A 4,736-nucleotide genomic window follows, 5' to 3' on the forward strand; every position below is an offset into this window, starting at 1 on the left:
CAACTTTTTCCTTTATAAATGAGGAATCTGAGGAGCAGAAGTTTAATAACTTGCCTAAACTTATATCGATACATCAGTTGGTGGAGGCATCCTAAAATGGCGGCCACGGGAAGTCTGCATGTCACTGTACAGGCAAAGTCTCTGCATTATAAACTCCTAGGAGGACTTGCTGTGTGGAGGACCTGCTATGGTGTGCTTGGTTCATCATGGAGAGTGGGGCCAAAGCCTGTGAGGTCACACTGTCAGGGAATTTCTGTGAATAGATGGCTAAATCCATGAAGGTTGTGGATGGCCTGATGATCCACATTGGGGACCCTGTTAACTACTATGTCGATACCAGTATGTGCCATGTGACACTCAGACAGTGTGCACTGGGCATCAAAGTGGAGATCATGTAGCCCTGGGACCCAAGTGGTAAGATTGGCCTTAAGAAGCCCCTGCCTGACCATATGAGCATTATGGAACCCAGAGATGAGATACGGCCCACCACCTCTGTCTCAGAACAGAACGGTGGGAAGCCAGAGCTGCCAGCTATGCCCCAGAGTGTACACACGGCATAAGAGGGTCTCCTTGGCAGTTGGATCTGGAGTCTACAGGTTGCTCTCTAAAGATCTTTAGTAAAATCTGTTAAAAAAGAGGAAAAAAAATCAAGATCTCACATAAGAGCCTTTTTATAGCCGCAGGTTGTATTCTCCATTTACTAATCTCTACTAATCACTTATTTTACTCTGGACCAGTGTTTTTTTCAGATCAGAGTTTCTCCAAGTATGATCCCTGAGACCTCTGCATCAGAATCTCCTTGTGTGCCTGTTAGAATGCAGATTCCTGGGACCTGCTCCAGGACTATAATTTTCATGTCTCTGAAATTGGAGAAATTTTCATTTTTCAACATGCACCTGAGGTGATTCCTATGAAATATAGTGTTTTTTCTTTTTCTTTTGAACTAAATTTAGACTTACAGAAGAGCTGCAGAGATAGTACAGAAAGTTTCCATGTACACTTCATCCATCTTCTTTTAATGTTAACATTTTACCTAATAATATAGTATACCTGTCAAACCAAAAAATTACCATTGGAACATTATTAATAACCAATTATGGACTTTATTCATATTTCACCAACTTTTTTTCACTAACTATATTTTTGTTGTTCTAGGACCCAATTGACAGTCCCACATTGCTTTTAGTTATTATGTATACCAGATTTTACTGCTCTAGATTGTAATCCCATGTTCCACACTACAGGGGCTGAATCCTGGCTCTGAAGGCAGCCAAAGGCTTAATTCAGGTGCTCATATGACAGTACTTAAGTTCAAGCTACAATGACAGTACTCTTAATAATGCTGCAGAGATTCAGTCACTCAGAAACAAAATTGAAGGACACATAAAACACCATTCAGTCTCTCATTTTACTGATAGAGTTCCTGCATCCTAGAGAAGAAATTTGAGCAAGTTGATGGAAATATTGGAACTGTAGTCCATTTCACGTATCTCCAAGTTACCTTGTAATTTCTTTAAGCATCTGGCTTTGATTATAGTTCTTTCCTTTGTTCTCAAGGTGAAGGTCAATGAACAGTTTAAAAAAGTATTATTCATGATTTCATATGGTTCTTCCAGTTATCTATGAGAGGAATATGAGAAGTCTAGTATTCTCCAATTTGGCGATCAGGAAACAGGTTCAGAGAGTTAAAACTGAGGTCCTCAAGGTTCCATGGCAAGCATGCAGCTAAGCCCTATCCATACCTCTACAAGCTGACTCCTGAATTAGTGCCATTCTGCAGTATGCCACACGCCTCCAGCCCTGAATTTATGCACTCTGTGCTGAAATGGATATTTTGTGTATTCATATAGAACATTTGGAGGAGTGAGTATTTATACACAAATTCAAATAGGGCACCCAAATGGGGAAACTTTGTGAACCTGGCATATTTAGCAATTATAATTGGGAGATATGACTGTGGGAAGGGAAATGACATAAATCAGTGTGAATATCTATTCTTGGTGGAAAAGACTAGATAATTCTATGGTTTTTTTAATATCTTTATTAGAGTAAAATTGCTCTACAATGGTGTGTTAGTTTCTGCTTTATAACAAAGTGAATCAGCCATACATATACATATATCCCCATATCTCCTCCCTCTTGCGTGTCTCTCCCACCCTCCCTATCCCATCCCTCTAGGTGGACACAAAGCACCGAGCTGATCTCCCTGTGCTATGCAGCTGCTTCCTACTAGCTATCTATTTTACATTTGGTAGTGTATATATGTCCATGCCACTCTCTCACTTCGTCCCAGCTTACCCTTCCCCCTCCCTGTGTCCTCAGGTCCATTCTCTACCTCTGCGTCTTTATTCCTATCCTTCCCCTAGGTTCTTCAGAACCTTTTTTTTTTTTTTTTTTTTTTTTTAGATTCCATATATATGTGTTAGCATACGGTATTTCTTTTTCTCTTTCTGACTTACATAACTGTATGACAGACTCTAGGTCCATCCACCTCACTACAAATAACTCAGTTTTGTTTCCTTTTATGGCTGACTAATATTCCATTGTATATATGTGCCACGTCTTCTTTATCCATTCATCTGTTGATGGACACTTAGGCTGCTTCCATGTCCTGGCTATTGTAAATAGAGCTGCAATGAACATTGTGGTAATGACTCTTTTTGAATTATGGTTTTCTCAGGGTATATGCCCAGTAGTGGGATTGCTAGGTCTTTTGGTAGTTCTACTTTAGTTTTTTGAGGAACCTCCATACTGTTCTCCGTAGTGGCTGTATCAATTTACATTCCCACCAACAATACAGGAGGGTTCCCTTTTCTCCACACCCTCTCCAGCATTTATTGTTCGTAGATTTTTTGATGATGGCCATTCTGACTGGTGTGAGGTGATACCTCATTGTAGTTTTGATTTGCATTTCTCTAATGATTAGTGATGTTGAGCATCCTTTCATGTGTTTGTTGGCAAATCTGTATGTCTTCTGTGGAGAAATGTCTATTTAGGTCTTCTGACCATTTTTGGATTGGGTTGTTTGTTTTTCTGATATTGAGCTACATGAGCTGCTTGTAAATTTTGGAGATTAGTCCTTTGTCAGTTGCTTCATTTGCAAATATCTTCTCTGATTCTAAGGGTTGTCTTTTTGTCTTGTTTATGGTTTCCTTTGCTATGCAAAAGCTTTTAAGCTTCATTAGATCCCGTTTGTTTAGTTTTTTTTTTATTTCCAACTCTAGGTGTTGGGTCAAAAAGGATCTTTCTGTGATTTCTGTGATTTATGTTATTGAGTGTTCTGCCTAAGTTTTCCTCAAAGAGTTTTATGGTGACTAGCCTTACATTTAGGTCTTTAATCCATTTTGAGTTTATTTTTGTGTATGGTGTTAGGGAGTGTTCTAATATCATTCTTTTACATGTAGCTGTCCAGTTTTCCCAGCATAATGTATTGAAGGGGCTGTCTTCTCTCCACTGTATATTCTTGCCTCCTTTATCAAAGGTAAGTTGACCATATGTGTGTCGGTTTATCTCTGGGCATTCTATCCTGTTCCATTGATCTATATTTCTGTTTTGTGCCAGTACCATACTGTCTTGATTACTGTAGCTTTGTAGTATAGTCTGAAGTCAGGAAGCCTGATTCCTCCAGCTCCGTTTTTCTTTCTCAAGATTGCTTTGGCTATTTGGGGTCTTTGTGTTTCAATAGAAATTGTGAAATTTTTTGTTCTAGTTCTGTGAAAAATGCCATTGGTATTTTGATAGGGATTGCATTGAATCTGTAGATTGCTTTGGGTAGTATAGTCATTTTCACAATGATGATTCTTCCAATCCAGGAACATGGTATATCTCTCCATCTGTTTGTATCTTTTTTTTTTTTTTTTTTTTTTTTTGCGGGATGTGGGCCTCTCAGTGTTGTGGCCTCTTCCACTGCAGAGCACAGGCTCCAGACTTGCAGGCTCAGTGGCCATGGCTCATAGGCCTAGCCGCTCCGCGGCATGTGGGATCTTCCTGGACCAGGGCACAAACCCGTGTCCTCTGAATCGGCAGGTGGACTCTCAACCACTGTGCCACCAGGGAAGCCCTGTATCTTTTTTAAATATCTTTCATCAGTGTCTTATATTTTTCTACATACAGGTCTTTTGTCTCCTTAGGTCAGTTTATTCCTACGTATTCCTAGATATTTTATTCTTTTTGTTGCAATGCTAAATGGGAGTGTTTCCTTAATTTTGCTTTCAGGTTTTTCATCATTAGTGTATAGGAATGCAATCGATTTCTGTACATTAACTTTGTATCCTGTTACTTTACCAAATTCATGGATTAGCTCTATTAGCTTTCTCATAGCATCTTTAGGGTTCTCTATGTGTAGTGTCATGTCATCTACAAACAGTGAGAGCTTTACTTCTTCTTTTCTGATTTGGATTCCTTTTATTTCTTTTTCTTCTCTGATTGCTGTGGCTAAAACATCCAAAACTATGTTGAATAAGAGTGGTGAGAGTGGGCAACCTTGTCTTGTTCCTGATCATAGTGGAAATGGTTTCAGTTTTTCACCATTGAGGATGATGTTGGCTGTGGGTTTGTCATATATGGCCTTTATTATGTTGAGGTAATTTTCCTCTATGCCTACTTTCTAGAGGTTTTTTTAAATCAAAAATGGGTGTTGATTTCTGTCTAAAACTTTTTCTGCATCTATTGAGATGATCGTATGCGTTTTCGCCTTTAATTTGTTAATATAGTGTATCACATTGATTGATTTCCAT

General features: G+C 39.0%; 1 pseudogene across 1 annotated transcript; it reads left to right on the forward strand.

The window, feature by feature from the left end:
* The first annotated feature begins 206 nt into the window (after positions 1 to 206).
* Positions 207 to 560, forward strand: LOC308616039 (small ribosomal subunit protein uS3-like; annotated as a pseudogene). Its single transcript has one exon. The product of its transcript is annotated as a small ribosomal subunit protein uS3-like (transcript).
* The last annotated feature ends 4,176 nt before the right edge of the window (positions 561 to 4,736 follow it).

Source organism: Mesoplodon bidens (genome assembly GCF_964165515.1).
Source record: "Mesoplodon bidens genome assembly, chromosome: 4".
In the NCBI taxonomy this organism is placed as follows: Eukaryota; Metazoa; Chordata; class Mammalia; order Artiodactyla; family Ziphiidae; genus Mesoplodon; species Mesoplodon bidens.